Source organism: Podarcis cretensis (assembly GCF_951804945.1).
Source record: "Podarcis cretensis genome assembly, chromosome: 16".
Classification (NCBI taxonomy): Eukaryota; Metazoa; Chordata; class Lepidosauria; order Squamata; family Lacertidae; genus Podarcis; species Podarcis cretensis.
This window is the reverse complement of record NC_137186.1, coordinates 36694882-36705355: the sequence shown is the minus strand read 5'-3', so window position 1 is coordinate 36705355 and position 10474 is coordinate 36694882. Positions and strand designations below refer to the sequence as shown.

Sequence of the window (10474 nt, the reverse complement as noted above, 5' to 3'; positions counted from 1 at the left end):
GTGTTCTCTGAGACACACCTGAGCTCTGAGCCATCCACCTGGTGCCTGGTTAAGGGCACCAATTAAATTGCCCTCCCTGTCTCAACTGTAACTGCTATAGGTCTGAAAGCATTTCGTAATTCCTAGCCATAGACCACCTCTCACTGGTCATCAGAGAACTTAGGGGGCTGCTGGTGGTTTCCCTGATGTGTTCCAAACTGCCGCTGGTCACAGAGGTAGCCAGCTCTTCCCTAGCTAAGTTCTGGGATTTAGGTTGCCCTCCCTGGTCAACCTATAGCTACTATAGGGATCAAAACTGTTGGACGTCTGGAAGGCTCATGTGCTTCCCAGTTCAGTGATGGGCTTTGGAGAAACTAGGAGGCTTGCCTTACTACCAAAGCCACACCTCAGCAGAGAACCCTCCAGCTTTGCCTGGCTGAACTCTTGACTTCATTGAGGTCCAGAGATCTGAAAGGTTTGTATGCATTCTAGTGCAATATACCAACTTGAATAACCTAAGGGATCTCTCGAGCGATCCCCTCCATCGCTCCCAGAGCCGCATCTGAGTCTGAAACTCTTCCCTAAGCAGGTATTCAGCCTCAAAAGATACTCCTTGTTGCCCTGTCCCAGCTAGGGCCCCTATGTTTCTGAAAGATTTGATGCCTGCTGACTGAAGAGTAGGCATCAGAAAAGTTTGGGGGTGGTTATTCCTTTGAGGCCTCCTCTCTCTGATTGTAAGTAATTTGGGCCAAATCAAAAGCATTCAAAAGGACTACATCGGCTTGTTTCAGACCCCATTTTTTCCAGATACTCCGCTCCTAACCGGGTTTCAAAATTCCTTCCACTCTCCACACACTTCAGGTTGTGACCTAGGTGAGGTCGCCCTACTAGGAAATGCACAACCCTGCACTCGCTTGGCCAAAGGGACGCTAAGCCCTGACCGCTCATTCACAATTCATGCATTGGAGTATCTGACATACAGCATACAAAACACACCAGTTTCCTCTGCCCCATTTCCTTCTTCCAAATACCTTAACGTGGGTGGTTATCAGGGGACAATCCCTTTCCCCTTAATGCCACTGGCCACGTTGGAGATGTGATCAGGATCTCCCTTCTCCTTTGTTCAAAAGGAGGTTTCCTATTCCCCACAGGACTTGTTTTCATCTACTCACCCCAGCCGGCTGGACTCTGTCCTGTCCTGTCCTGTCAACCTCGGTCCTTCAATCCGTTGTCTCCTCTCACAGGATCCAGCAGGAGGGTCAAATTGGCTTCGCCCTCCTCCGAAGAAAAGCCTCGGTGCGCGCTAGGAGCAAGCGGCCGGTTGCCCCCTCCCCTGTGCCCTGCCTAGAAAAGGACAAGGGAGCTGCCTTCTGGTCTTTTTGAGGACTTAAGGTCCTTGATCCGAGTCACCTTGGGCACCAGAAATGTTGGGGACTTCGGAATATAGACCAGAATGGAAAAATCCAGGCAGCAATATTTCTTAAAGAGATTTTATTCAATTTGGTTTTTGTCAGACAAAAAGCAAAAAGGGGTGCATTCAGGAAGAAATGAGAGAATGCCCACGAACACCAGGGGCAGACAGTTTTTATACCCTTAGGCAAAGCAAAAGTTCAGCCCCTTGACTCACCCCTCAAACATTCCCCTTTATGCATATTCATTAAAAGCTCTACCAATAGGAAAATTGGTGGCGGCCTTTTGGTTCCAAGCTGCGTTATCCACTAGGTGGTGTTGTAAGCTCATAAACTCTCTGACCCACTTACAGTTCCTAGTAAAACCACATTGACCATCGGTTTTCTCACCGTTAGTCTTGTGGTGAGCTAAATCTTCCTGTTGTTCGCTCTTGACTCGGTGTTTTACTGGAATTGGGTCTACAACTAGCTTGCAGGTGTGAAATGCTCTGACCACACTTGCTGCGTTTACAAAAATGCTTTGTGCAAGCAGAGGAGAGAAATAGGTTTTAGCTTTTAGCTTTTAGCTGGCTTCTTATAAAATGGCTTCAGTCTGGCTCTCCAAAGTGGACCAAGGTGGACCCCTGGTCCTCACTCCTTCAATTGTTTCTGCCAACATACGTGTGCAAAACTCGTGAGGCTGGATCCCTGGGAAAGGGGCGGGAAAGGGGACCTGGAGAATGGATATAAACTGTTTGTAAAATGTTTTCAGGTGTGCTTGTTTGTGAATCAATCACGCAGGTGCCTTTCTGCTACTCCGGATAGCAGAAATAAAGCTCTTTCTCTGAATCTACCCTCAGTGTCTGTTTGGCTCCTTCCTCCCTCCCCCGGGAGCAATGCTCACCTGACCCATGGGAAAGGCCTGAAAGGCTACAAAAGGAGTCAACATGGCAGAGGCCAAGCGACAGAGGGGAAGCAGCTCCCAGGCTCTGCAAGGCCCAGAAAGCTAAATAACCCATCTCTGACCTAGAGGAATCCAGTCTTTTCTAAACCACCTGTGGAGAGGGGAGGGGACATTGCCCTAAAAAAAGCTGCATCCTAACCCCTTAGACTAAAGCATGTTTGCTGATTTATCTGTGCCTATTATTTATTGACAAGTTTTATATGACTTATTGTATGTTAGGGTTATCTCTCCAGCTGCTGCAGAGAGGGAGGGCGATTCAGGAGTGTTGCTGTCACTTAAAAAATAAAACAAAATTCTTTGCAACCTGCTTTGGTCTTTCTAGCATAGCTAAAAAATAAGCTCAGATTACAGCTGCCTTCCCCCTCCTCTCTGCCTTCCGCTGCTAACAGTTCTCTCCCTCTGCCTGCTTCTTCTCCTCCTGTCAGCATCTGAGCCTCACTGACAAGAAGTGACTGCCGTGGCATTCCCTCACAGGATGGCATGGGCAGGGTAAGGGTTTATATACTGGATAGTAGATTGCAGCCTGGTCTATTGCTGTCATTTTATGGATCAATGGTCTTGTTAGATAGTAAATTTTATGTAAAATTGCTGTTTTAGGGGTTGTTTTTCATTGTCTGGATTAATCCATTTTCCATTACTTTCTATGGGAAAGCATGTCTTGGTTTCAGACCACTTTGGTTTAAGACCGGACTCCAGAACGGATTAAGTTCGTAAACCAAGGTACCACTGTAAAGCATTATTTAATGGTACTAAGAGCCATTATAAAATTGGTGAATTAATTGAAAGGTAAAAAATTGCTTAGAAACATAAAGAGTAGCTTCCTATTTAAAAGGTCAGTCTATTGACGCTTATATAGTGGTACCTTGGTTTAAGAACAGCTTTGTTTATGAACAACTTGGATTAAGAATGCTGCAAACCCAGAAGTAGGTGTTTTGGTTTGTGAACTTTGCCTTGCATGCAGAAGATGTTTCGCTTCCTGTTGAGTTGAGGCATCTAATCATAAGCTTGCATTTTTATTAAAGCTTATATGTTTAATCAGGGCTTGTATTTTAAGAATGAGCTTAAAAATGTTCTGTTTCATGCCAGGCAGAAGACCAGTTGCCTAAAAACCTTGGCAAGATGTTTTACTCCTAGACAAGGGGCCCCCCTGATTTATAGCAGAAAACAATTCTCAAAGTCGTAAAAAGGGAATTACAGGCTGAGAGCCAAGGTTACACTGACCCTACAAATTAAGGGTGGATAAATAGTAAAATGAGCCATATCTTCTTCCTAAGGTTAAGAAGGTCAAGAGCAGTGAAAAAGCATCTAGCTGGCAGAAAGAGAACATTTTTGGGAAGACTTTTCTAAAGCTGTTTCTTTCTTAAACTAAGATCCTTTTAAGATTTCTTTTCCTTTTAAAAGGTTGTTTATGTATTAAATATATTAGTTTAAATATAATTATGCAAAGGATTTAAGAAATGCTAGATTCTTATTTCATATAGTTGTAAGAGTTGTAACTATCCTGAAATTAAGTCAGCCACCAGCCCCCCTTGCCAGACAGAAGACGCCAATCGAGCACTCCTGATATATGGTTGTCAGGCCTTTTGTTTAGAAACCTTCAAATGAAGGAGATCTCTCAATGTTGATGTGAACTCAATCCTTGACATATGCATAAGATAAAAATTCAAGATTAATTATCTGTTTTGGAAGGCAATAGGGCAAGGAGGGCAAGAGGTGAGCTGGTAATTAAGATTCCTTGTTGAGACACATGTAAGATATATTACTACTTATTTGTCATTTATAGATAGAAGAATATATAGCTTTTTGATTTCCATAAAAGGCAAGAGGAAATGGGTGTATCTTTTGTGATTGGTTCTAGCAAACAGCCAATAGGAATTTTAACCAGGCTGATTGGACAGAGGCAGCCACAGGAGGAGCAAGGGGGCTGGATTAAGGAAATATAAGTGCTGGCCAGAATGGCAAGAGGCCAGGCCAGAGCTTGGTAACCATATACCACTGTGCCTCATATTTATTTGTCTGACAAATAAATTACTATTTTAATTTCTCTATTGCTGCGTTGAATATTTCATTCCAGCTAAGCGTTAACCACAAGCAGGGTGCTACAGAGTGTGTTCCATTTGTAAACTGAGTCCCCTGCTGCTATGGGAAAGCACATCTTGGTTTAAGAACGCTTTGGTTTAAGAACAGACTTCCAGGACGGATTAAGTTCGAAAACCAAGGTACAACTGTATATTGAAATAAGTGTGTTGAATCAAAAGTCTTAACAAAACATCATTAAACAATGAAAAGGCAACAATCATTTCATTTCCTACACCCTTTATTTTAAACCACTGTAAATTGTAAAAAATAATTGGTGTTTGCTATTTAGATCAATCTGTATAGCTCATTGAGTAGTGCACGAGACCCTTAATCTCAGGGCCGTCCTTTGAACCCCACGTAGAGCAAAAGATTCCTGCAGGGGCTGGACTTGAAGACCCTCGTAGTCCCGTCTAACTCTTCTGTGATTCTGTAATCTAAGGGCATTGCTTTCAAGGGAAATCATTCTCTGCGCACTCAAACACAGTTCAAACACATTCAAAGGTTTTAATAAAAAGTAATCTTTATTAAATAGTTTTCCAGATGAAATACATTGTTTCCGAGAGATTTGCATGGGGAAATCTTTTCAATTCCTCAATAATAAGGGGCAGTGGGGTGAGGGAGGCCAGGGCCACATCCACACCATTTCATGCGCTATGAAGCTGCTTTAAACACTCATGGCTTCTTCCCCCAACGAATCTGGGAGCTATAGTTTGAAAAGGGTGCAGAGAGTTGTTAGGAGACCCCCTGTTCCCCTCCAAGAGCTACAATTCCCAGAGTTCCCTGGCAAAAAGGGAACCCTACCCCTACCCCTGACGCTAACCCTAACTCTAACCCTAATGCTAACCCTTAACGTTTAACTAGAGCTACAATTCCCAGAGTTCCCTGACAAGAAGGGAACCCTACCCCTACCCCCTAACCAGAGCTACAATTCCCAAAGTTCCCTGACAAGGGAACCCTAACCCTAACCCTACCCCAACTCAACCCTACCCCTACCCCTACTTCTACTTCTACTCCTAACCCTAACCCTAAACCTATGCCTAAGCCTAAGCCTAACCCGCCTAACAACTCTCTGTCCCCTTAACCACCTACAGTTCCCAGAATCCCTGAGGGGAAGCCATTCCTGTTCAAAGCATCTTCATAGCACTTCCAATTAGGCCTAATGTGGCCTAATGTTTCCTCCCTCATTTTCTTCTCTCTCCCCACTGCCCCATCACTTGCAATGCAGCAGATGTCCGCCTGCAGTCTTCCTTCAAAGCTCCTTCTCTCAGGGACGGCCACGGCCTTGTCCATTGTTCGCTGCCAGTATTTCACGTTCATTTCTCCAACGTAAATAGGGACGTCCTGCGGTTCTCTTCTTGACTTTGAAGGCTGGACTTGGGGAAAACCTCACCGGCTCTGGACATACCTGTAAGGCAAAGGCAAACAGGTGAGTGGGATGGCCCCCATCCAACAGCGTCCCCCCAGACTCCTCCTCTGTTTGGCTGCCTGTTAACAAACAAGGCTTCCAAACCACTTTGCATCCATATCAGCCAGTGTGGCCTCATGGCATCCACTAATGCAAACTCTTCCAACAACCACCCACCAGCTGCAGCCTCGCCAGGTCCATTGCCAGACATCAACGAGCTTCAGAGCTGAATATCCGTCGCCTTCAGGTAGCGATCCCACCAGCAAGTAAACTTTGTACTTGCCTTCTCCTTGCTCCACAGCATCCCAGCACCAGGCGATTGCCTCCTTCCGCTTGTCAGCTTGCTGCCACGGGGCAGGAGACCACCAGGGCTGAGTGCCACCGAGCTGCCCATTTCTCTCTGGGGAGGGCAAGTGCCAAGGCTTGCGCCTTGGTCCACATTTATACCCGCTCAGCTGCCAAATGTTTTTGTGGCATCACAGTCAACCCACAGGCAATGGCAGCAGCTGGGGAGGCATCACCATCACACCCTCAGCCCCCACAAAGGGGGGGGGTGCAGCTCATTTAGCTATGCTGTACCGCTCACTGCAATGCCTTGGATACAACTTGGCTGAGGAATGGCAATGCTTATATGGTTGGTATTCTTACTCTAAAGCAAAGAAGCTGACGCTAATGTTTTACTGTAGTTTTATAATTTGTTTTATAACTACTACTACTACTATTATTATTATTATTATTATTATTATTATTATACTACCTCTGCAGCACAGCAGGTCATATTTTATTCAGGTTGTGCTTTAAGATGCAACACTTTAAAAAGTGGCAAAAGCTCTGCCCCCAAGGAGCTTGGAAGGGTGCTTATCAGCCTGGCCCAGCCAGGCCACCAGTCCCTGACACTGGGTCCCCAGACGCTCTCCAGTGGCAGTGTCGCTTCTGAAAAGAAGCCAAGCTCACTCCCATCCACTCAGGCCACGGATCCCTGAGGCTAATTTTGAGTTGCGTAAAGTGGTGGGCAGCTGCCACGGATGGGAGTCCAGCTGAGGTCCCATTCAAAAGCGCTGCCTGGCATCCATCAGTGAAGGACACCCAGGGGCCACTGGGAGGCAGGGAGCACGTGACGTGGTTTTGCAGGGATGGCAGTTGTCAGCACCATGCCAAGGGCTGATCCTGTCAGGATATCAAGCCCTTTATCAGGAGGAACTGGCAACAATCCTAGGCACCCGGCTTGATTCCCAGTTGACCTCCCTGGCTGCATTCCCCAGCAGGCGCAGGCAAGGTCTCGATCGGCGATTCTTCTCAAACGTGAGAAGAACACACCCCCTCTTCCCTGCCCCCCCCCCCTGGGCAGGGGAAAGAGATAAGACAGAAACGTATTTACATGCCTTTATTTCTGTCTTTGCAGCATTACAAAAAAACGTGACTGCTCTCTTCAAGCTCCAGCAGTCTAGTAACAAACACTTCCTAGAGAGGAATAAACGGAAGAGCTCATATTACACTCTGAGCTAATTCCGGTGCTTCGCACTGTGAATAGACTTTCCCTCTGATTCCCACGGGCAGTCCCAACATTCCCATCATGTTTACTTTTCAAGCTAGCACTTTGCAGCTGCATTGCATCCATATCGTAACAGATCCTTCCCTGATGGGTGGCACTTACCTGAGATCAGGGTTGTGAAGAGCAAGGCGCATGGTGCACAGGCCGGTCCGTCCGATTCCAATCAAGACGAACAGAGGAATCAGCTGTGATAAACAGAACGTTTTGAGATCAAAAGCCAAAGTTGAAAACCAGAATAAATTGCCTATGACAGTGTGCGTGGGAGAGGTCAGCTACGAAGGACACCAGATTCAGGTGGAAGGCCATGTTGATCTGTCATAGTCATAATAAATAACAAGACGAAAAAATCTTTTTTAATAATTCCAGTGGTACCTTAAAGATCAACTCAATATAAGTTTTCAAGGTAAGAGCCTTCGTGTGTAATACACACTTCGTCAGATACTTCAGCCTTATAACTGTTGAGGACTGTTATGGCTAGTTGGTTCCACAGGGAAGGGCAACGGATTCTTAAAGGGATAGATGACCAAAATTAGCTTCTAATTGCATTCTATACAAGATCTTAAAGTAGCTATCTTATTGTAGAAGAATTTTAGAAATTCACTTGAAAGAGAAGTTGCTGAATTACAACTTATTACCAAACTAAAAACTATGGAGAGACCTTATCTGAATGGAGATATTGGATTCATGTCCCATTATACATACTAAAGCTAAATTACTGGAATTATTAAAAATTCATATTCACCCAGTGCTTTTCCAGCTGCACTGGCTCCCAGTGGAGTACAGGGTCAGATTTAAGGTGCTGCTTTTGACCTTTAAAGCCCTTCATGGCCTAGGACCCTCGTACCTACGGGACCGCCTCTCCCAGTATGCCCCACAGAGAGCCTCAAGGTCCATAAATAACAACACCCTGGTGGTCCTGGGCCCTAAAGAAGTTAGATTAGCTTCAACCAGAGCCAGGGCCTTTTCAACACTGGCTCCAGCCTGATGGAACTCTCTGCCTCATGAGACCAGGGCCCTGCAGGATCTGATTTCTTTTCGCAGGGCCTGTAAGACAGAGTAGTTCTGCCTGGCCTTTGTCTTGGAGCCAATTTGATTCCCTCCCCCTCTTTCTTTTTCCTTTTTCCTTTTCTCCTCCTGTGATGAGGCTGCATTTTAATATTTTAATGTTTCAATCTTTTAATTTTGTATTTTAATCTTGTTTTTAAGTTGTATTCATTCAACTTATTTTTTTATTGCTTGTTAGCCACCCTGAGCTTGGCTGGGTGTGGGGTATAAATAAAAATTATTATTGTTGTTGTTGTTGTTATTATTATTATTATTATTATTATTATTATTATTATTATTATTGATGATGATGATAAAAATTAAAATTATTATTTTTTATTACCTGCGCTGATAATAGTCATTGTTCGGATGGGGGGGGGGCTTTTATCTATTTTCACATTCACACAGTCAACCAATCAGTAGCTGAACTGGATACCACACACTCACAAAAACAAATTAACCAAAAAAGCCTCAAAAACAAAAATGCAAAATAAACAGCAAAAACAAAAGCGCCAAACTTACGCTATTCTGGAAGTCCATTTGACTTCTGAAATGTTCGAAAACCAAATCACAGCTTCTGATTGGTGCAGGCGCCCCGGAAACAATAGCAGCCAGCGACACTGGACGTTTGGCTTCCAAAAAACGTTTGAAAACCAGAACACTTACTTCCAGGTTTTCGCCATTTGAAAACCAAGGTGTTTGAGAACCAAGGGACCACTGTAATTTAAATAGAAATGAAATACCTCTAAACATGGGACACGGGTGGTGCTGTGAGTTAAACCACAGAGTCTAGGACTTGCCGATCAGAAGGTCGGCAGTTCGAATCCCCACGACGGGGTGAGCTCCTGTTGCTCAGTCCCAGCTCCTGCCAACTTAGCAGTTCAAAAGCACGTCAAAGTGCAAGTAGATAAATAGGTACCGCTCTGGCGGGAAGCTAAACGGCATTTCTGTGCGCTGCTCTGGTTCGCCAGAAGCAGCTTTGTCATGCTGGCCACATGACCCGGAAGCTGCACGCCGGCTCCCTCGGCCAACAAAGCGAGATGAGCACCGCAACCCCAGAGTCGTCCATGACTGGACCTAATGGTCAGGGGTCCCTTTACCTTTACTTCTAAATATGGGGGGGGAGTCTGTGGGCAGGTGACTTGGGTGACAGGTGCTCCCTATTGATGGCACCTTCAAGGCCCCTGCTGCTCTCGTTTCTTAGGGCTCCTCATCTTTAAGCCAGACTCAAACCAGAAAGCTCTTTAACAGAGGATCACTTAAAATAGAGGACTGTCCTCTGTTAAGTAGGACACATGACTACCCTTACCAGAAGAAGATATTATAAAAAAATGCACAACAGCAGGGCTGTTATGAGGTAAACTGAGTCAAACACCTCAGGAGACTGATTTTGGGTGCCATGAAGCTGTTAAGCTCTTTAACACACTTTTGTTGAGTTTTTACTCCCAGGATGGGGGAAGAGGCATGTATGGGCTTCTCTGCTTCAGGTGCCAAAAATCAACAACACCTGAGTAGCCTTGAATATTCTAGTGTGCACCTTGGCTTGGTGACGTCTCCTTTGCTGCTATGCCTCAGGGAGCAAAATGTCTGGCATGGGCTGCACCAGAGAGGATTGTCACTTTTCTGACTGAAAGTCTTTAAGCTTTGCTCAGAATTTCAAGGGCAGAAACCCTTGTATCCGCTGCTAAGCCTGCTTTATATGGAACAGGGGGGCCGTTGCTCCTTCTGCCGTCCTCACCCACCAGTCAAAACAAATAAGGCTACAGCTCAGCACCTCTCCAGAAACCCCTCAGGGAGATGCCCCTTCACAGATAGCAGCCGCCCTCTGCTGTTGAGTTCTGTTCCACACAGCCGGCAGGCTCATCCTATCGTTTTTTTTTAAGAGAGAGAGAGAGAAGGAGCTAGGGAAAACTATTTCTCAAGCTAGGGTCAAAGAAGGCCAAGTCAAAATCTCAGGAAGAAAATCTGACGCAGCTAAAATGATCGGCTGGGCAAGCAAAGGCATTTAATGTGCCCGATTTTCAAGGCCTATACTGGTCTCAGGTCGTAAATAAGTATGAGAG

General features: G+C 45.3%; 1 long non-coding RNA gene across 1 annotated transcript; it reads right to left on the bottom strand.

Moving 5' to 3' along the window:
* Nucleotides 1-5602: 5602 nt before the first annotated feature.
* Nucleotides 5603-6534, bottom strand: LOC307205097. The gene is made up of 2 exons (XR_013833863.1): nt 6088-6534; nt 5603-5805 (listed from the first exon to the last, which is right to left on the bottom strand). It is a non-coding gene; the product is annotated as an uncharacterized lncRNA (long non-coding RNA).
* Between the last annotated feature and the right edge of the window lie 3940 nt (nt 6535-10474).